Below are 24,271 nucleotides of genomic sequence, written 5' to 3'. Positions count from 1 at the left end.
TCTGTGATAAGCAGAACATTGATGTTTGCAGTGGTCTTTATGAATCACAATGTATCGAATGGGCTATCAACGTATATATGAAAATTTTAAAATTCTCTTACATTATATAGTAGGCTTATCTAGATGAAATAGATGACGTCACACTCAATGAACAATCATCGGTTTATGAAATGCCCTCTTCTGACCGCCCTGGCCCACCAAAATTTCATCTGCCGTGCGCTGCCTGCGTTGGGTCACTGACATGCAGGCCATGTACCCAAAGAGCCCACACGTCAGTGGAAGAACCGTGCGGTGTCGTACGTCAGAGTCGAGGGCGCCACTCGATGCACGCCCGGCTGAACACGCCTCCTTGCCGCATTCAAACGCCTCCATGAAACCCGTGTGGAAGCCGAGAAACCCACTCTCGACACACGTCCGTTCATGACCGGGCCGGCATTAAACGGAATGTCGGCCGAGCTCCTCCCGTCCGCCATCTATTTAATCTCCTATTTATACGAGGCAAAACGCCGGCCAAGAATCGCACCCCTCCGCTGCTCCCCTATCTCCTCCTTAACCATTTTGTCCACTCTTACAATGTATTACGAAGAGTAGTTATCCCGCATCCAAGCCCGCTGGGTGGTGCGCCGAGCCCGCCAGATAGGAGCTATGCATCTCGCTGATCCACCTCCCTCCCCTCGCCCGACGGAGCCAGTTGCCGCCCCAAGCCGGCACGCGGTTCAGCAACTTGCCGCTCCAGGCCAGCTCGACGAGGAGCGGCGCACGGGCGTCGTCGCTGCCGTCCACGCTGCTGCCTCGTACCGCGCCTCCTGTGTCTGCGACCGCGTCTCTCGTTACTGTGGCTGAGATTCCCATGCCGGTGGCCGCGCCATGCAAGAAGAGACAGAAGCCGGGTGCGCGGAGAGTGGCAAGTCGGTGGCTAGCGCCTCCGCGTCTGCCGCCATCATCGAGGGGAAGTAGAACACGGGAGGCCGCCGCCGCTTGGGTCCCATGAAGGCCACCGCGGAGGTGACGCCGGCGTACACAGCAGTTGTCTTGCTGGATCCTTTTGTTGCGAGGACCTTCGTTGACCCGGCATGGGCTCCACGGAAGCGGAGAAGCCCCCTTCCACCATCATCTTAGGCATCAGCCAACCATATCAGTTGGGCAGCGGGGAAGCGAGCCATCCTTTGCGCTGAAGCATATACCTCCGGGGCTCCCGGCAGTCCGTTGATCGTGCTGCCGGACATGAGGAACACAAATGGATCGGCGGGCGACCATTTAGGCCAGGTATTATATACATGTGCTATCCAGAACTAGCACCGCTTAGTTGATTTGAATGTAATGAAATCCGGCATGTTTGTATGAAAATCTGGTATTTTATATGAATTCCGTCATTGTTTATGAGAAATATCGCCTTGTTTGCATGAATTTCATCCGGTTGGTTGAGTTGCTGTCAGAATGTGTGCGGCTACGGCTGGATGGCATAATATGCGGGTCACCTGTCGATCTGCGGCCGGCTCGGGCGGCGTGGTGGGACAAAAAAAGCACAGCTCGTGGGAGCTCGTCTCCAACGTGCGCGTTCGAGGATGCATGAGCACCCGAGCCATTCCTCGTTCATCGGTGGCAAAGGCACCGGTGGACAAAAGGGTCGCCAATATTTTGGCTACCCCGGGCTAAATCCAAACAGCCCCTCCCAGCAGATTTAAATCCCTTGTTCGCCGTGAAATTTTGCCATGTGTTGTTTCCATGGACTAGCAAGATGCCCGTGCATTGCACGGAACATCAAGATGCATTTTTACAAAACACCTGTTGTGATTGACCCATGCAAGAGTAATCCCATGTGTAAAAACTAATGATATCTCGAGAATTTTATCGGAAAAATGGTATCTCGAGAGTTTCACCAAAAAAATGATATCTCGAGAAAGATGAGAGATAAGGTGAGGAGGAGTGATGCGTGGTGGTGACTTGTGGTTGGACTGGGCGGAGGCATGGGGATGGACGACACATTATGTCTAGGTTTGTATCTCTCTCACACACACCCACGTAGGTGGGGGACATGCACGAAGAGAAGAGGTGCACGCACGGCGCACGTACTCCCGTCTCTTTCCCAACCACACCCGCACGGGTACACGGCGGAGCTCATTTCTGTACGAAAAGGCAGCCCACGTGGTAATTTGACACGTGTACTGGTTGTCCACTTGATGGAGGATCGTCTACCACGAGTGAACAAACAAATTGCGACTTGACGCGTCATGTGGGGCCTACCTTAGAGGCAAGGTTCTATACACTCGAGATGCTCTGTACGTATTACTTTTGATGTGTCCCGTCAACTCACAGAACAAGGAGAAGCTTGCTTACTACGCCGTCTCCCCCGCCCAAGGGCACGGTGGCTCGCATGACGAGGTGAAGCTTTGTTACTAGAAACTACCTCCGTCCTGGTTTATTGGTCCCCATTGTATATTGTGTCAAATTTTAACTATAGATTGAACTAACAAAACATTCGTGCATGTTACCAAAAATTATATCATTGAAAACTATCTTGAAATACGAATCCAACAATATAATTTTTGTTGACATGCATTAACATTTTGTTAGCTAAATATTTGATCAAAATTTGGCACGAACTACAAAGGTGACCTATAAACCAGGACGGAGGTAGTAGTACTACGCCTTACGCCCGCTCCCTCGCCCACGCGCGTGGTGGCTCGCAGGACGAGGAGAAAATTTTACTACTCCCTCCGTTTGGAATATATGTCTTTTAGTAGTACTCCCTCCTTTCCAGTTTATGGCTCAATTTCCTTGGAGTAGTATATAGGAGTAGTACTACTACAGCAATTTCCTTGGAGTCCGTGGTGCAGCAAGCTACCCTAGGCTATGTTACTACTCCCTCCTTTCCAGTTTATGGCTCAATTTCAAAATCTCTCCAACCAAGGCAGACGGTGAGTGGTGGAATTAATTTCGTAGTTTGCACAAGTAATGTACGCTCATTTTTCTCAAGAAGTTATGTTTACCGAGACATTAAGTATAACGAATGCATGCATGACCACTAAATTTCCATGAACTTCTACATGCATTGGTGAGTTTTCTCTTGACAATGCTTGCATCGGGTGATTTAACGCACCTCGAAATCGAACATGTGATGGTACTACTACTACTAGTAGAATTGAGACTTATAAAACAGAAAAAAAATTAGACGAGCCCTATAAATCGGAAAGGAGGGACTAGTAAGTAGTATACTACCTCCATAGTGGGTACGTACTTCGTAAAATAAGATTTTCCCAAAACTAAGTTGCTCAACCTTAATTTGCTTGTTTCCCTTCCTGCCTCGTTGCCTCGAACAGACTATGCCAAACTCCCGTGCCTGCCGCGCGGGAGACCCGCCCTCGCCTTTTTTGGTCCGAGTTTGTATCGATGGATCACGCGAAGCAGCAAAAACCAAGCCGTGTCTTGTACTCCTCCATCGATGCTCGCTTTCATGAATTCTGTACTTCCTCTCGCCGACATGTGGGACATATAGCAACCGGGTTGATGTGTCATGCACCAAATAATAGTGAAGAACAGCAGGGGGACGCACCCCAGTCGTACCGCCCCAGTAGTAGTAATGAGCAATGAGACATCAAATCACAATGCCGCACCTTCCCAGACGTACGAAGCAACAATTATTTCACACCTCGCTTCGCCATCATCTCCTTCAACAAAACCATGTAGTATTGCTTCTGCCATTGTTCTACCTCACAAGGGACACGCGCATCGCCTTAGTACATCATGACATGTGGGACCGCATGACAGGCCATGCTCCCCCGCCCATCGCTTGGTAAAATCACCTCATTTTTACTACTTCCTCCGTATCGGTTTACAGGGCATGCACGTCGTTCTAGGTTGAGAATTTAACTGGCTATATATGTGATGAACAATATATGTTTAGAAACTACATCCGCTTAAGAATCGAATGATATAATTTTTGTGACATAGTAACTCATATTTAGTTAGTAAAATGGATGACCGAGAACTACGTGCGCGCCCTATAAACCCAGACGGAGAGGGTAGTACAGTACGTATCTTTTTACATCAATATAGTCAGGATTCACCAAGGAGCAAAACCAAGTGGTAGGCTGCTCCTGTCATGTTGGCGTAGCAACTCAAGCAGGGTTAGTCCGCACACGAAATGGTGACATACTTAACAGGACCCCTTTGGCCGACATGTGGCTCATCCACCATCTTGTTCCATGTGCGATGCACCAAATTACAGTTCAGAGCAGCGGTTGGACTTGGAGGCACCCCGATCGTAGCGCCGCAATAGTATTAAATGAGCGATGAGGGGTCAAATCACAAAGCCCCACCTTTCCCGCATTAAGCTGGACGGAGGAAGTAACCATCATTTCACTCTAGGACGCAAGATCATAAAGAAAAGAGAAAACCAATGATGCGTGCGGCAGCTACCTAGGGCACCCTAGGGTAGGGGCCTCAACTACAAATCCATTTTTTTAAAGCGCCTCCACTACAAATCCGCTTCTCCCTCGTCCTCTTGAAGAAAACCGATGATGCGTGCGGCGGTAAGGTTTGTATGAGTACTACGGCGTGTGGGGACATGTCGTAGTAAACGGGAGAGGGATTGAGTTCGAGTCGACTCCTTAATATGTGTGGGCCGCTTGGTTTTACGGGAACGAGGCAGCATTTTGGTTTCGGGGACCAGTGGAGATATATGTACAAAAAGTTGTGGATGTAGGCTCGACCGAAAGGCAATGATGCATGGCCCTGCATTTTGATATACCCGCGGCCGCGTGAAATTTGCTACTCTACTCAAAACTAGTAAGGTACACATGCATTGAACGCATGAGATTTGGAAACCAAATTATGAATGAATACACACTATAGCATGTAAAGCTTTCAGTCATATATGCATGATGTAGATGTTCGTTTAGTTCTTATAGTTAATCTCATTCAAAATCAATTAGGTTTATAAAAAGGTTAAGATTCATGGGATTGTGCATTGTAAAGCATAAAGTAAAAAAACAAATAATGGCAATTCATTTCGAAGAAAAGTTTGGGAAATTATGATATGGAAGATTGTAGAACAAAGGAGAAGTGCTTGTGTTTTGGGAAAGCATGCACGGCCCACATCTCTTATTTGTTGATATGTCATGAAACAAGAAACGAGGAGGGAGTTAATGTACCGTGCCAAAGTGTTTTGGGATTATTTGGTTTTCGGAAGATGACTTAGGGCGTCTCCAACAATTTGTATGTTAGCTTGTTGGTAAAATATGCCATGTCATCAACCAACACCTTAACATACAACAACTCCAATGGGTTGTATCTAGTTTGCCCAATAATATGTGAGATAATAAATAAGGTGCTCTCTCATTCTACATTGGAGCTTGTGCAAGGGGTGTTGGTTCATGTACATACAACCTTTCTCTCTTCCCTCATTTACTGTATGACACATCATCAAAAATCCTATGTGGCAAAGTTTACCAACAAATATTTTGCAACCATTGGAGATGCCCTTACACACCTAGACGGAGGGAGTACAAAGAGAAAAAATGAACTGCAGTTAAAAGAATGGCATGTCTAACAAAAATGTGAATGTGAACTACATATGTGTGCACGTGACCAGCACATACATTGTCAATGCAAAATTTAATGCAAGAAATAACTTATGAGTAACATGCACGAATTGATGATGTGGTGCTTGCATGCATAGAGTAGAAAAAACAATGTGATTTATGACTTGCATGCATGACATGTTATTGTGCCATAGTTGCATGTCTAGGAAAAAATCTACTAGTGGGTTGTACTGGCTATTTAGGAATAGAAGATGTATACATGGAAGTTGTAGGGAAAGAGATGACATGTATCTCAATTCCCATGAGTAGGGATCGGAAAAGAGATGTCATTTGGTTCACATCATAGGAACTTTTCTATTGAATCTAGAGATGACATGTATCTCAATTCCTATGGGAGGGATTAGAAAAGAGATGTCATTTGGTTCACATCATAGGAACTTTTCTATTGAATATACGCTAATGTTTATTTTCCTTTGAAATTATGGGAGTATAGCAATCCATTCATATGAACCAAGTAGCTCTAAAGCTATAAAAATGATATCATGTTTATTTCCTTTGAAATGTGGAGTATATGAAACTATTCCTATGAACCAATTGGCTCTAAAGGAAAAAAATCCTATAAAAATCATATCATATAGAGTTCCTATGATATTCCTCCACACCAAAGGATGGTTGAAATTGCTGCAGGTGATACGACGGTCTTTCTTTGTAGACTCCTCCCCCATCTTTATAGTTACCTATCAAAGATGAATGAAATGGTATATACTGGGTATTCTATATGTGCATTTTGGTACACGAAAACTCGGTAAAAGTTTGCGAGGTTCGAATTTTCAATAAAGCTATGTCCATTGCATTTTGGAACGGAGGGAGGAGCATACGCAATTGCTAACACTCGCGTGGAAGATTTGTGTGTAGGAGGAGTGGCTGCTCTGTTAAATGACATGGCAAAACTGACACTGTCGGATGCCGATCTAACGGTTCTTACGGCGTTCGTCAGGAAACGGCTTGTGGCGAATGTTTGTCGGATAATGATTTATGGACACATGCATTGCATTGATACGTGCCCCCTCTCTCTCACACACACATGCACCCTCACGAGTCACGACTCTCCCGAGTCCTCTCGCACCCACCGTCTATCTGCAGGTAGACGTCACACACATATGTGCTCTTCACACCCTACCCTCAGAACTTCTAAAAAACAAAAGACGTCGCGCACCTTTTATTTTAGCTCACACGTCACACACTTATACTATTACTCTTGTGGCGAATGTTCTTTGGGCATAGTATATTGTACTCTCACCAAAAGAAGCGGTGCATGCACGCACTAGTTCTCTCACACCCACTCACGGGTACACGTAGGAGCGCACTTTTTTGAAGCTGGTACAACAAAATCACTCCACTATATATATAAGCAGGAGCCTTAGCGCTTGCTTTACTAGGGTTCCTCTCTTTCACTCTCTCATGCTCTCTATATCTAAGCAAGACTTAGGTGGCCACACTCTCTCTCTGCTCACGGCTGGTCACAAATCCGGCCGGACCACCTCGACCGGGGCAGGGGTGTAGGTGCATCGTTCACGCTATCGTCGGCGGCGAGGGAGGAGAACAACGGCTGCCCGCGCGTCCCAATCGGCGGCCGTGCCATTTTCTCCGAGAGAGCACCGGCTCAGGACGGCCTCCGACCCCTTCTTCCTCCCTGCGGTATTGTGGCCAAGATGCGGCCTCCCGACGCTGTCTTTGCCACATGCCGACGACCCTCAGGTATATATTCCTTTGAAACCTGCCTTGCTCTACTTCCCCAGCTCCCCACGTGGCAGTGTGTGGATCTTTTTCTACTTCCGTCGGCTGTTCCAAAGCCACCTAGACTTTTACTATTATTAGAGGTAAAGGTAGTTCATACAGTCAAATCTAAGAGTTGGTTCAAACAGGGAAGAAAGTGGGAAAGCTGTAGCATGAATATAGGACTTGGTTCTAAGAGGAAACGGGGTAAAGTAGTAGATACTGGCTACCCAACCGGTCTATTGGTTGAAAAGGCGAAGAAAGCATGGTGGATGGCGAAGGGTGGGGGAAGTGGACCTGTCTCTTGGTTGAAAAAGGAAAGAAAGTGAGGGGTGTTGGGGGACAACGCAAATGAGAATGAGCAGGTCTAGATTTCCTGTGCTCACATAGGACAATGTCATCCAGGAGATAAAAAATGGGACAAATGCAGACATGCTGCCTGAGTGTTTGCCGCTCTCGGCAACCACATCTGCCTCACCACTTTATGCCCTTGCTGTCCCTACACCCATATCACTACCATTAATGTAAAATCACATGAAGCATTAAGCAATGCCACCTAATGTCACTATAAGTAATGGTCTAGTGCCGTCGATAAATTGAAGCAATGCCACCACCATTTTATGAAGTGCTTCTGTCTTGCTTTATTTCCCATGGATTGTGTTGTTGCAGTTACACTTAAATCTCACACCGCTAAGATTGCTTCATCCCAGTGGAACTGCAAAAATTTTATTGCACATTTACTGACCATGTGCTACTCTCATGACAGTAATACTAATGCTATTGTTCTGCATGTTAATTTAGTGGCAGTGTTGATGTGATGTGATGCTACTTACTTAAGGGCACTTTCATACTGTCAATCTAGTGCCAATTATAACACAATAGATGCTGCTGTTAATCATACGCCACTTCAAATATCTGTCACTGTTTAAACAACCGTATTTTGTGTTTCCGCAAACAGGGATGTCTGTCTCCATATCGTTTCTACCTGCGCAATCAAAAGTACACACCTCAAGTTTTAGTACAACTGCACAAAATGAGATGGCTATTCCTAGCTGTCGTCCTCTAACCACCAGTGTTCCAGGTATTCCTACATTGGTTCTAACTAGGTAGAATGACCAACGCAATCTAAAAGAAGCTGATTTGTACATTTTACTTCCTGATTGCAGTGCAGGGACAAGCGAAAACAACTGCATCCTAGTCCGGAATGCACTTTGTTCCAGTTCATCCATGGACCGAGAACTAGCTGGCACGGTTGCACGAAGGTTTTTGGGACAGGTGCGCGGACAAGAGGCATTGTGGTTTGCTTATTTCTGCAAATAGCGGTGCTTAAATTTAGTGGAATGCACAAGACTTTCAGGTGGTCAGTACACTACATGGTTCAGTTCAGCATTCTAGAGTGAACTCCAGGAAAAACCAGGGTGAACTCCCGGAAATTTAAGCTTGCCTAGGGAGGCCCTTTGCTCAGAGAAGCCTTGCTTGATTTTTCCTGATTTGTAAACCTTCTCACAACTTTGTCTTTTGTTGTGAACTAGTATATGTTTGTTATGTTCTATGAATCACTGAGATGTATAAAATTGGTTAACTCATGCTTTTCAAATTTTTTTCTGAAGCCGAGTTTAATGTGAGTGTTCCACATGAACGCTGGAGTAGCGTGCGAACGTTTGGAATTCACATTGTGGCCTCAGTTAACTGCATGAACCACGGTAACAAGATACGTAGTTGCTTATATGTCAGACAGCAGATTATTGATTGTTAGTTGGTCGATAGCCTAGTGTTGAAGCGATCTAAGCCAATGTGCCGTGTTTTGCACAACTCTTACAAGTGGGGTAGCACCAACAGTGTTTACAAGTACTTATGTATACATCGGTGCACATTTCTCGAACGAGTACTCTATTTCATCAAATACACACTGCTCATATGATAAACCGTGACAACTTATGTCTTACCATGACATATTCTTGAAAAAACTAGTGAGGACACATCTGTTTCGGCAACAATTACGATGGTTCTCACATGATTCACGGGCACACAAAAGTAGCAGCAGTTCCCATAGACGGATTCAACCAGAGTACTAGCCCCAGAGGGCTCGATAATAGGCAAGGTTCGGATAAGTAGAAACAATCCAAACTAGTATTAAACACTAGCTGGGGCAACTATTTCATGCCTCGATCTAATTTGGGCTGGACACAAGACGGACCTTTCCATGAACATCATCGAGGACGACCGGCAGTAGCTCAATCTTGTGAACCTTCATGAAGATAACCTTGTGGCCTTGCCACTCATAAATTTGTTTGTGGAGGCATGCCACGTCATCTTCCAGCGTAAGCTTGACAAGAACAGTATGCCTCACAAACGAAGGAGCAGCTTTGAACTTCTTGTGCTTCAGTACACCCTGGACAGCACGCCTAACAACAGTGAGGCTGGAATACAACTCGACATCGGTATAAGCGCAAATGGCTTCCAGGATCCAACAGCCTAAGAACTCTGTTTTCCCAGTGCGTATATTCAGGTCATCTGCCTCATAGCGAGTGACATGTACAACCACACAATCCTTGTCTGCATCAGGGCTCTAATTGAAATAGAAACAAATTCTGAATTACTTTCTAGTATAAGAAACATAAGTTATTTAAACCACTATGTATAGCATGGCATCGAAGCTAATAAAATTTTGCATTATTCATCACCACATACTTAGATGAAAAACCACAATCGAGATCGGCAAATAAGAAAATCACCTTGGGAAGCTCAGCGCGGGGGGGGGGGGGGGCACATCCTCGAAGGGGGAAAACTGCTCCTGCAGTGCCACGGGGGCTGTATCCTCAAACGGGGCATTGACCATCTCAGTAGTGGCCGTGAGCGTATCTGGGGTCGGCTCGATGGCCGCCTCCATCTTCTTGGAGCTCTCTGTTTCATGGGGATCAGCCTCCCGCGTCTGCTCCAATATCGGCAGATCTTTGCCTGGTTCTCCTTGGTCCATCATGAAACTGACGAATACCAGGAGACCACTGAAAGGAAAACACAATCGCAATGAAAATGAAACAAAAAAGAGTGAGGATCGGTTACTGCTTTGCAAAAGTTCTTTTTTTCTCTGAACGAAAATATACCAATATCATGGATCCGCTTACCTTCCCTTCGTTGGGAGAGAAGAACAGTGGCAGATGCGACTGTTGGCTTTCTTGAAGACAGTGAGGGAGAAGGGGATTCAGCGAAGAGTGAAATGATGGTTGGTTCATCCGTCAAACTTAGACTGCGGGGAGGTGGGGTTTTGTGATACGATGGCTCGTTACTGCCGCGCTATGACCGGGGTGACTCTCCGCCTGCATACTGCCGTCTAATTTGGTGGATGGCATTTGGGCCCGCGCGCGGCATGGCCCGCATGTCGGTGAACAAAAGTAAAACGGCATTCAGTAGAGGAAGACGTTTCGATGACCTAGGAGGAGCCAGAAGTGGTAGTGTATCCACTGTACTAGTAGTAATTGTTTTTTTGGTAGCTGTAGAGTGTCTCCACTATACTAGTAGTAATTGTTTCTCTGGGCCCAAGACAAAACAGCCCATCCACCCTAGTAAATAATAAAATCAATTCAAAAGCCCATATATTTTCTTAATGAGAGGCGCTACTCACACCCAGCACACCGCCCCCCAAAAAACCTGGATGCTCTTTTCCTCCTCACTCCCACCCACCTCACGTCAGCTCGCTCCACTCGTACCCCCAAATTCCTCACCTCACTCCTACAGAAAACCGCAGCTCCCCTTCTTCCTCACTACTACAGAAAATACCCCAGCTCCCCTTCTTCTTCACTCGCACTACAACTAGGCTCGTCATTCGTTACTCTGCTCAAATCCGTGAGTGCCACACAACGCCCTCGAGGAAAATGGAGTCGGCTGACCCCATCGCCAAGAAAATGAGGCTCCCGCCAGTGGCGACGCCTATTGTAGATCCCGCAGCCAGCAGCGCGGGGAGAAGCGGCGACCCCGCCCCCACCGGATCCCAGGAACCAGTAGAATCTCGGGTGGACCGCATCAGCGATCTCCCACACGCCGTCCTTGGGGAGATCATCTCGCTTCTCCCAGCAAGGATTGCTGCCACACCCAAGTTCTCTCAATTCGGTGGCGCCCTCTATGGCGCGCCATGCCCCTTAATCGCGACTATCGTCAGCTATCTCTCTTCAATGATTTTGAAATCCCCAGAGCCATCATCTCCTCCACCAGGGCTCCACTCAATGCCTCTGCATCCCGTCATGCTACCTGAGCAAGCATACCATGCCCTGCATGGTGGACACCTGGCTGAAATCCCCTGAATTCATAGAACTACAGCCTCTTGAGTTCTACTATTCCCCTGGAAATTACCTGCCAGGTACCGAACGCCATCTACTTGTGCCCTCAACACCGATGTCCATCTCACGGCTTTCCTCCTCTCTCCACACCGCCACCTTTGCGCTGTGCTACCTACCAGACAATCTGGTACTAAACCTTCAACTCCCATTTCTCAAGAAACTTACACTTGTGCGGGTTCGTATATCGGAGGCCTCATTGCACAACATCATCCACTCCAGTTGCCATGCTCTAGAGTGCTTGGTGCTTGTTTTCATAGTTAGAATCGGGTGTCTCCAAATAAAATAGCCTAACCTTGTAATAATTGGAATTTCTTTTGACGGAAGGCAGCTCATCATCCAAGATGCCCCTTCACTTCAAAGGTTGATCTTTGATTCTAGTTATTCACCGTCGCAAATAACCGTCCTCTCTGCGCCTAAACTGGAGACCTTGGGTGTAATACATGATCTCTGTGCTCATTTCAAGATGGTGTTTGGATCCACAGTTCTTCAGGTACTTTATATTATCATCTACACTTGTAACCATAAGCTGCATTTTAAATTTCTGTGCATAAGTTATATATCATCTCGGAGTACACATTTTGTACGAATATTATGTTCTATGCTCAATGAAGAGTTTCTCCACGGATAGCCTATCAATGGTGCTGGATTCTGTCAAGATCTTATATATCCAAATGAATAGTTTTGATCTGAACAAGATTATTGGCTTGCTGCAATGCTTTCCATGTCACGCACATTGGAAGCCCGCATATAGTGTACTAGAATTAACCGTTCAGCTGTTGCTCTTTCCACACTCTTTTTTAGACCTTAACTGTTTTCAATCTTCATGCCTATTTAGGCAACAGGACGGGGTAAGAAAGTTATAACCAATCGTTGGATTCGTAAGCATCGGGATTTTCTCACTTCTCATGACATTCGATTGAAGACAATAACTCTAGAACGATATGTAGCCAACCATGCAAACACTAGATTTGTCACATTCTTCCTGCTGAATGCGAAGTTACTATTGTCCATCAGGCTTAAGTTTATCAGCAGCATGGTTTTGACGGATGGGTATGTCGAAGAGCAAAAAAAGGAGTTTCAGGTGGGCAAAAGAGCTTCTGAACGTGCCGGGATTCTATTTACAACATATTGTGGTCATAATCCAGTAAATTTTACGACCCAGGATGTTCATTCTATGGACCTGACCGATCCATTTGACTGTGACTGCCGAAAATAGTGCTGGAGTTAGATGTTGTTGCCCTTTTCAACCTGGGTTTTGTCTAAACCTGATGAACAATTAACCCTCGTGCCTTTGTACAGTTTGTAAGCTGGAGTTAGATGTTCTTGCCCTTTTCAACTCGGCTGTGACTATCATATTTTCTTTGAAACAAGGCAAATGGCTTGCCATTTGTTTAATTTAGAGTGAAATATTGTAACAAATCCCAACCAAGGGAAATAACATCACTCTCGCCAGCTGCTTGAGCTCACTGTGCATTACAGAAGCCAATTGATTAGCCCCCACCAGCACCCACAAACTTATTTCGAACTAGCACACCAAATGGGTTGTAAATTTCATAGGAAAGGTTGCATGGCCATGACCAATTTGGATTCTGACATTTGGGACCCACAAGGAAATAGCCTATCCAAGGTGGTGTCGACTTACTAGCTAGTCAACAAACGATTCTGCCTACCAGCCGTTGGATTGCCATCCAACATCTGTCGTGTATCTTCTATCTCTGGTCTTCTTCCTCCAGCCGCCCAAACCGAACCAACCCGTCAGCTCCGCCTGCTCCCGCCTCCCATGGCTGGCTGCGCCTCTGCCGCCCTACCGTACCCTCCAACCTTGGCCAGTCCCTCCCTCTATTCCCCTCACGTCCTGTTATTCTCCGGCGACGTCAGCCCCAACACACACCCGCACCCGAACCAGTCAACCCTCGTACTCCCCTCCGCCTGCGACTGGACCGGCGCATCTTCCACGACTCCTGTTCGTTCCATCTGAGGCCTCGCCGTCGTCCCCGGCCTTGGTTCTCTTGCCGTGCGCGGTGCACCGCCCTCTTGCGTTATCACCGCCGTCAACAACCGAGAGGAACAAGGATATGACTATACGTGGAGATGATGACAGTGGGACCCACCAGCGTCATGGCAGTACGCAAGCATGTGCCTCGTTATTACGAGGCCAAACAAAGGTTCCTCCTAATGGTTGGACATCTGGGGCTCACGCCATTGCCAACGTGTCAATAAACGAGAGAATTACACAACGAGCGGCTGACACCAGGGACCCAGCAGGTCGCGCAATTGTTATTTACTTTTTTTTAGGAACAAACAGTTGTTATTTATACTAGTTTTAGCGACGGATAAAGGTAACAACGGGGCTATGCAGGGGGCTATGGCCCGTCTAGCCAGGGTTTTATTTATGTTTACCACATCATGAGCCCAGTTGTGTTTTTCTTGCTGAAAATGGCTAGCCCAGTTCTTTTTTTTGAAGAAATGCCCAAACGAGGCCTACTTGCTTTATCAGCCCTGCTGGGCTGCAAATCTTTCAAGACGAGGAGAGTTTCATTCGGTTTGCCCAGAAATGGGCTATACATTTTTAAAACACATCAAACCGGGAATTAGTTTCAATTTTTTTAATTACAAGATTTTAAATTCCATTGATTTTTATGCGTGGACAATTATTCGGATTTTATATTTATATAAATTATTTTTCAAAATAGTTTGAATGTGACTTGATATTTCGGGATTAAAAACAGTTGACCGCACCGAAATATGCAAAATTTCATATAATCTTTAACCGTTGCCACAATATGGGGTGTAATGCTAACAAAAAGAAGATGGGCTCCAAAAAATTCTTAAGAATTGGCAAATGGGCTGTAAATTATTAGAAATAATGGCAGATGGGTTGTATGTTGTTTTCCACAGATTTGAGGCTGACTTGTGCGCCTACTACAGGTTGACACGTATGCTTTCCTAAAAAATAAGGTTGACGCACACGCAACGCCGTGTCAACTTAGTCAACACACGAGAGCAGTGACTGTTGGATGTCCATCCAACGACCGTCGTGCTTCTTCAATCTCTGCTCTTCCTGCTCCAGCCGCTCAAACAAGCGCTGGCGGGACTGCCTGCTCCATCCTCCCGTGGCCGGCTATGCTGCCGCGCAGGCCTCATCGCCCCATCGTTCTCCCATTGCTGGCCTAGCCATCCCTCTACTCACCCACACCTGCTGTTATTCTCCGGCGATGGCAGACGAACAAGTAAACCCTCGCACTCCCCTCCTCGTGAGAAACAACTGCCGAGTTTATCCTGGCTCCGTGTCGTTCCCTTCCTAGGCCTCGCCGTCGTCCACCACCCTGGTGCTCTCGGCGCGGCGTGGTCAACGTGGTCAACGAACGACATGCATCGGAAGTAGACAGTACGTGGAGAGGCTGACAGCTGGGTCCACGTCCGCACGCAAGGAAATGCCTCCTTATTACGCGCAAAATAATGATTCCTCCACCTAACAGCCTTTGTATTTTGCGAAAAAAACGTTCCCCCGCTGACAGGTCGGACCCACCAGCTATATCTTCACACGTAAGGAAGTGCCTCGTTATTACGCACAAAAAACTAAATACTCCCCTGCTAGCTGGGACCCACCATAGTGGGAGGCTGACTTGTGGGCCTACTAAGATGACGGGGACGGAGGGCTTTCTCAACTTAGTCAATATGAACGATTCTAGCTCCAGTGACCGTACGACGTCCATCCAACGGCCATAGTGCTTCTTCAACCTCTGGTCTTCTTGCTCCAGCCGCCCAAACAAGCGTCGGCCGTGCGCCTGCTCCTGCCTCCCGTGTCCGGCTGTGCTGCCACCGCTGGCCATGCCATCCCTCTATACTCACCCACACCTCCTGTTATTTTTCGGCGACGGCAGCCTCACACCGCAGTCGAAGCAGTCAACCCACGTACTCCCCTCCGCGTGGTCATCCACTGTCGCATCTTCCCCGACTCCGCGTCGTCCCCTTCCTAGGCCTCGCCGTCGTCCACCGCCTTGGTGCTCTCGACGCGGCGTGGTCAATGTGGTCAACGAACGACTTCCATCGGAAGGGTACTGTACGTGGAGAGGCTGACAGCTGGGTCCATGGCCGCAGCAAGGAAGTGCCTCCTTATTACGCGCAAAATAATGATTCCTCCTCCTGACAGCAAGGACCCACCGGACGGGCCACCGTATTTCGCGAAAAATATGTTTCCCCCTGACTGCTGGGGCCCACCAGCTACATCTTCGCACACAAGGAAGTGCGTCCATATTATGGGCAAAAAAATGATTCGCCCCCCTAACTGCTGGGACCCACCAGCTACATCTTCGCATGCAAGGAAGTGCCTGGCAGTCGGGACCCACCTGGCCGAAGCATACGTCGCGTTGTCATTCTGGTCGTGAACGTGTACGTACATACGATCGGTTTGTCTGCAGGCTGCAGCGATGAACCGTGGCCGTGTAAGGAAGAGCACATGTCATAGTAGAGGCGCGCACGTAGCATGTACACGTACGTACAGCGGCTAGGGTGCAAGAAAGTAAATACGACCACGTACATACATACGGGTGGGGTCTCGGATGCCTACTCGCGCACATATATACGGACGGCCAGGGCTTGTGTACATGGAGAGGCAACGGACGGCAGCAACGGCGTCCTGTTCATCGGGCAGCGAACCGGCTGGGTCGGAATGGAGAAACAATGTCCTGTTCAATGGGAGTCAACCGACTGGGTCGGAATACGCCGTGTTCATCAGGAGCCAACCGGCTTGGACGGAACAGCCGATGGAAACGAGGCCTGGCGTACCGCAGAACGGAGGAAACGGCCTTGTGTTCGACCGTCCACGATCGAAACGGGATCCTGTTCATCGGGAGGGGTCTGGCGTACCGCAAAATGGAGGAAACGGACCTCCTACGGTTGAAACGGGGTCCTGTTGATCGGCAGGGGTGTGGCGTACCGCAAAACGGAGGAAACAGACTTGTGTTGGAGTGCTACGGTCGAAACGGGGGGCCTATTCATCGGGAGGTGTGTGGCGTACCGCAAAATGGGACTCCACGGGATACTATTCATCACCACCGTTGACAGCCTCCACGGGCTACTATTCATCCACCATCGACCTCCTCCAGCCTCCACCTGCGACTGTTCATCCATGGGTTCCTGTTCATCCAGCCTCCACTGCGCGCTCCTCCACCGGCTACTGTTCAACCAGCCCTCTCCACAGGGTCCTGTTCAACCACCCCTCCACGGGCTACTGTTCATCCAGCCCTCCACCCGCTACTGTTCAACCAGCCCTCCACGGGGTCGTCCTGTTCGTCCACCCCTGCACGGGGTCCTGTTCATCCACCCCTCCACGGGGTCCTGTTCATCCACCAGCTCGATCGATCGGGGTACTGTTCATCCAGCGGCAACGGCCTCTACTACCACGCGGTCCTATTCATCCAACCCTCCACTGGGAACTGTTCATCCAAACCCCCCAAGAACGCTCACTGTTCATCTAGAGGTAACATCGATCGGCTTCAGTTAGCAGCAGTAGCGAAGGAATCACTCGAGTTCAGTTAACAGCAAGGGATCGATCGCCCGGGTTCAGTAACGTAGCTAGTGCAATCGCTCGGGTTCAGTTAGAGCCCAGCGCCTCGCACACATGCGTGTACATATGAGAGAAACGTGCATCGCTCGGCCCCGACCACCCACCGTAACGGAAACTCCCCCGATATTTTCCTCGCCCTCGCTTCTACCACAGTTTTTTCCGTCCTGGACGGCCTAAAGAATGTCATGCAGCTGCGTCTCCGGCCCGCCCAGGACGAAAAGCCCATTTTCTGTCATGGTTTTTTGTCATAGAAGTAGGATCCCACCACATCTATGATGATACCTGGTTTTGTCACAATTATCGTCATAGAATTGTCATAAGTATGAGAAAAAAATTCGTTCGGCCCAAAATGTCACGGATGTGTCTTTTTATGTAGTGGGGGTTGACACGATGACTTCCGATTACTCTGTCATCTGAAGTTCCAAAATGAAATTCAGCATTTTTGGAGCCTATTCCATTCTGTCGCAGGCACCGGCGCTGATCAACAAACCATTCATTTTTGCGAAATAAATGTAGGGCAAACCTCATTTCCTTCAACACCCTTGCTCTGAGAATAAAGAACCTGGCGAATATAATATCCGGTAAGGTCCCTCGGTAGGAGTTTAAAGTAATTTCTGAGAGATACAGATCTAGGCATTCGACGTGATTGTTATATTGTATCACATTATCCACCACTGGGCCTAATCTTATCTGCAAAAGAAGAAAACGTGTTAGTGCCTACATGCAGTTTTGAACATTACTACATGCCTATTTGGTTTGCAGGATTTGTAAAATGCACTAACATGCCATCTTCGGTCTGATATGATTAACATTGGCATTTGATTACATTCTAGAAAAATGTAGCCTTCTTCACAAGAGGTTGGAGTGAATGAAATGGTCCCGAAGAAAACTAGTATAGATGAATCCAAAGGAGAAATGCTTATTGATTGTAACCATATGGATCAAGCAACCAATATGGGGGGACATGTATGTACTGAAATCCTCCAAAAGAATCCTTCAGAAATCGTAGTACATTGTCATTATAAACTTGGAAAAAGGTGTCACAAATTGAACTCCCTTATGGTTAACATTTAACAGGAAAGGAACATCACCTCGATATATAGCTTCTCCAGGCACGGAAAGCATCTCAGGAAACTGACAACTTGCTCCAGGTTGGGGCTGATAGATTCTAGTGCCAAGACCTTCACTGTGCGCAGTTTCGGGGTCAAGCTTGTCGGAATCATTTTTTGAATGACAGACGAACGAACATCTTCAAAATTAGAAATAATGTTAATTTGTAGAAGGAGAGGTAGAAGGCGGCTATTGTACCTGAACGGGTGTGGATCCAAAAACAAGTTCGGAGTATTTATCAGATGAGTAGCCCACCACTGTCAATTTCGGCGCATAAATGACATTGATTCTTGTTGGACCTTCTTGATCAACTACAAGTAATCTCTCAAGTGCAGGTGTGTCCTCAATGACCATACCGTGGTACACATCTTGTGATGTCTTCCTGCCGCACCAGCAACACACAAAAATAGTACGGAGAGTCAAGGAGGTGATGTGGAAGGTACTCAACCCATTGATCGCTTGAAGACAAAGGTACTCGAGTGCAGTACAGCCACGGAGCAGGCGCTCCATGTCACCATTTGAGAGGCAGACGGCGACGAGCTCGAGGTGCTTCAGTCATGGTAGAATAAGAGCGGGCGCGTCATTAAGGGGGATGGCAGTTCCTGAACTTGGTGACGCGCAGCGTGGGCGCGAGGCGGAGTGTGGACATTGGCAGCGACCGCATATGCCCATCATCAAAAGTGAGCTCCTCGAGCTGATCTAGGGCGGGGGATCGGAACCAGTCATCAAGCTTGGCTCGGTCCTTGCTGTTGGAACGGAACTTGCCCATTCTAAGGCCTCTGGTTGGGCCAAGGTGACTGCCGAGGATCTTGGAGAACGCATCCAAGCTTTTGCGATAGCCATGGCAGAGCTCGTGGGTGTCGATGAGGTCGAGAGGGCTGGACTTCCATAGGGTGCGCCACCGCCGGGAAAGGACGGTAGTACGCGCCCCATATTTGATTGGGAGGAGGGAGATGATGACTGTCAACATATCATCGGGGAGGCTGCTGATGAAGTCTAGGTCAGCTGGAGTCGCCTGCGGTTCTAGCTCACCCCGCCTCCGTTTGTTGGCAGCCCCATTCTTCACCTCCGGAGTCTCCTTGTCAGCGGCACTTTCTGATAGAAATGGGAGTACAGGGAATATTTAGTTAAAACAGGGCAATAGAAAAGTGTATTGGTAACTAGAGGTTATTAGGTAGGAATATAGTAAGAAAAGGGAATTACAGTTGGTTGCTAAAATACTACACAATTCATTTGATATTGCTGGGTAAGTCAACATGCAGATAGTTGCAAAGAAAACTTACTTCGAACGAAGTCTGGACGGATGATATCGTCGGGGAAGTTACCATATATCTCATGACCAGGCCCTTTTATGTGCAGTGCAATTCTAGTGCCAGCTTGTAGTTCATAAAACTTAGCAATTTCTCTCTAAAAGCCAATGCCAAAATAGGGGTCACCACGTTCGTCAAGTCTTACAGTAGCAACGATTGTAAATCCATGGTCTGTGTGCAGTATGACATCCCTGCAATCTTGATTTATGCAAAGGGAAAGATTGTGCGCTACAGATTCTGTTGCATAGCAAGGGACGCGCTGCAGAAAATGGTAGGATTGTTAAAGCAAATATGATAACATGCAAATATGGGCCCAAATTGAAAGAACTGTACAGTAGTAGAAATTGAAGGACAAAAATTTATAATTAAACAGATAGGGTAAACATGATGTCATGGAAATATGAGAGTAATCGAAAGAACAATCCATCATTAATTTGCCTAATATAGAAAGAAGAGGGGGGAAATCCCCTTTGACATATATGGTGCATGTGGCACCTTTTATCCAAATGTATTAATATTTAGAATATGTTCAGGAAAGTAGGCCATGCTAGCCGATTTAGGGTGAGATTGAACATACCGCGCGCATCCTCGAGTCATCTGGTACGGTGAGATGGAATGTCTGGCAGCGGTCGCAAGGTCTTGATGTGTCTATGCACTATACAATATATGAACGGAAGAAAACCCTCAAATTAGCTCGAATAAAAATGAATTCATGGCGATTTCGGCCGGGTGATTAAAGGAGGCAGATGAACTGGGATAAGAGATGAGATAATATCTCATTAAATTAGTTATCTGGTTGTCCATGAGAAAGAACCCTCAGTACGACAGATTCCCCAGTCGATCAGAGCTGGGTCGACCGCGAGCAGCGTCGAGAAAGTCGATGGCGATAGGCGGCGGCAAGCGGAAGTGGTGAAATGCGATGGGCTTTGCCGGCAGCCTGGCGGCGGCAGGCGGCGAGCTAAGTGTTTACCGCCACGATAGGCGGTGCCATGCATACATGCGGAGGAGCTTGTGCAGGTGTGAATGCGGACCGGAGGGGGGTGGCGGGCAGGGTGAGGGTTTTTGTGCTGAGGGGATGGTGAGGGTTTTCTTTTTTCTTTTCTGAATTGGGTGATGACGGTTTTCTATCCCACAAAGAATTTTGGAGGCGATGGTTTGCTAGAGCCAACCGTGTGTGATTGACGCAACAGGCAAAATGAAAGTCATTGCACACGGTTCCAATTTTGGGAACCGTGTGTGATTGACGTACTACCTCCGCCCTGATTTATTGGTCCCCTTTGTAATTTTTACCAAATATTTAACTAAGAAATGTTTATGCATGTCGCCAAAAATTATATCATTGAACACTGCTCAAATACCCATCCAACGATATAATTTTTGCTGACCTGCACTAACATTTTGTCAGTTAAACGTTTGGTCAAAATTTAACACAAAATACAAAGGGGACCAATGATCCAAGACGGAGGTAGATTCCATCAACCGAACTGATTGCATCCATATCCCACGGTTAGACATAAGTAAACATAGATTAAACATACTCAGACATAGATAATAAGTGTACATGTACACAAGCATAGTTCAACCATCATTAAGAATAATCAAGCGTACATAGTTCGATCCCACATCTCATCTCACATGCCGGCACGATCCTGAAGCTTCTCCAGGTACTCGGTGTACGCGTCGTGCGCTACCCTGTGAGAATACTTCTCCTTGAAGGAGCCAACGTCCCATCCTCTTGCATGCGCCAGAACACTTAGATACGCCTCATGAAGCTTGTGGTTGCAAAATGGGCATCGATAGCCGAGCGTTCCAGGTCCTAATACGCCTGTTATGCATTCCCGCATAAAGCTCCCTCGGGATTTGCCTCTTGTACCTCCTATGGACATCTTCATCCTCGCTGTCCACATCGTCAGACAGCACCTATACAAATAGTAAAACAAATTTGGCATCAAATCAATGATTACATGCCGTGAAGTAGGATTAGGAATTTATGGCTATTTATTTATACATATCCAGAGATTATGGTTCGATTTTTAAGCACAGTCGTCTATGTACAGACCAATCTTGAACAAAATAATGGCACAAACATATGTAGGTCAGTCAAAATCAATTGTCAAGTCCTGGCTAGGAATTATTAGCACGAACACTAACCCTAGTCGGATTACTAGCAGAAATCATTTGCACAGATGAAACAACTAATCACTTATCACTTGTATCATTCAAACAATCAATACACTACACGGATCTAACAAAACTTACTCAGATTTCATGGATTGGGAGAACATAACCATAGGATTTCTATTCCAAAAAGGGGGAGGCGGGAGTAACCAGAGAAACCCTATGACCTATTCGACACATAAATGGGTATAGATGACTAACGAGCTGTCCGACGTCGTCAGAGTCGTCGCCGGAGTGGTCGTCGGAGTCATCGCCGGCGTCGTCACCAGAGTCGCTGTGGAACTCTGCCTCCGGCTGTGGAAGCTCGACACCATCGACGACGTCAGGGTGCAGCGATAACTCGCCGACGGTGACGGCAACCTCTGTCTCCATCTCCATGTCGTGCTCCGGTGCTTTATCAGCCCCGGCGTCGCCACTCCCTCTGATGGGGCACTTCGGCGGCATCCTCATACACTGACGGCTTTGAGGACTAAGAGCGGCGTCGAGGATGCAAGCGGAGAGAGAGGATTGTGTGTGTGGCGAGGATGGGGGGTGCGGCCGCTCGGGCGCACCATTAATATGTAGTAGTGGGAGTTGTATGAGAGGCGGGTGGCGGTCAAACCGATGGCTCGCCTCCCGGTGAGCCTGCGCACCGGACTGCTGGCATGCCTACCAAAGTTTCACACCGCTACTCGCATGCCTCCCGATGACACTGCGCAGCGAGCACGCCTCCGTCAATTCACACAACTGCACGCACGCCTCCCGGTCTGCCTGCGCGGCGGACTGCTCGCATGCGTCCCATCAACTCACGCCTGCTCGCACGGCACACGGGTCGCGCGGCGGCACGTATATTGTTTTTCTATTTGGATGATTAATGTTGCCGCTTTATTGCTTAACCGAAGCATGGCACGTATCCATTGTTGGACTAACGCTCACGGTTCAAATAAATAATCCGTTTGGGATATTGGTTCCCAATTATTAATAATCTCCCGTTTGTAATTAGATTACATCAAAACTGGTCTCAAATTTGACAAAAAAAAGTACAATGGCACTTTGTATTGGTGTCCATTATGACAACACAATAAGTTTCATGAACTTCACATAAGTTTTGGATGTGCTAGAATTTAAAAATCAAGATTCTCAATGTTTGAAATTTGTTGCAGGGGGAGTAAACATGAAGGCAGTGAGACACATGTGTTTCTGCAATCCATTTAGGTGCACTATCACGTGTGCATGTAGCTCAAATTTGATTTTTACACATTATACCCGTAGAAGATCAATCAATTAATGTACTAAAACATCTTAATGATCTCTGTGATTTTTTCGAAATTAAAACATCCCTCCTTTGGTAACATATGTTCACCGCGGGATAATTAATTTAACATGCATCGTAGTTGCGGTGGATTCGCGGTGTGTGTGTGGGTGTGTGCATCTGGAGGTGGCGGGTGGCTCGCAGTACACTACAAGTTGTGAGCCACCGTGTGGGTTGGCAGTTTTGTTAGGCAGGCTGGTGCCACATCAGAGTCGTGAATTCGTTATTTAAAACATTACATAACCCTTTCATACAAACATGTTTTGGCCACATGCAGTCGATGGTTGTCCTACATGACATTCGATCCTCGCATGTGACGCTTTCTGTGGGCCCGCGAGGTCGTCGTCCATCACTTTGATGAACAGCCGATAGTGGGGTTAATTTGACCAGCAAGGTAGAATCTGTTTTGTTTGTGTTATGGTGGTATATAGTACGCATCAAAGAGGTGGGAGGGGACTAGCATATATACTATACGTATGCGTCTGTGAACAAGTACACCTCACTCAGTGTCGGGACTTTTCGGTTTCCGAGGCACGTGCCACATCAAAATTGTGAAATTGGCTATTCAAACATCACACAACACCTCTTTGGGGCACATGCATGCACGCGGTGGTTATCCTAGCTAGGACACTCACGTGTGACGCTTCCATCTTTGGGCCCACGAGGCCATCGTCGATGCATATGCATGCATCACTTTGACCTACATCAGGAGAGGTTAATTTCATGATCGATGAGGATTCTTTTGGGTTGTACATATTACGGCAGGAGCATATAGTATGCGATGAAAAGGGGGAAGGGGACCATCATATGTAGTACGCTTCATGAACCTCGCTCTGTGTGGGTGCATGGTTTACGGTTTTTGAGGCATGTGGCACATCAAAGTTGCGCATTTTTGGTATTCAACATATATATGTTTGGCCCACATGTGAAGCGGTGGTGGTTGTCCTCTCGCACCCACTTAAGCGGTTATCAGCAATATCGATGCTTTCCATCTGTGGGCCCGCTTGGTCCATCACTACTTTTTTCCTGATACAGTTTGAGCACACACACATGCATGTGTATGCATGAATCCCTCCCATCGAGTCGAAGTGGATAGTACAACGACACGTCATGAACCGATCTCGCTCTATGTGGGGAGCTAGTGTATGATTTTTGATGCA

The sequence above is a fragment of the Aegilops tauschii genome, chromosome 1 (assembly GCF_002575655.3).
Source record: "Aegilops tauschii subsp. strangulata cultivar AL8/78 chromosome 1, Aet v6.0, whole genome shotgun sequence".
NCBI classification, from domain to species: Eukaryota; Viridiplantae; Streptophyta; class Magnoliopsida; order Poales; family Poaceae; genus Aegilops; species Aegilops tauschii.
This window is presented reverse-complemented; position numbering follows the sequence as displayed.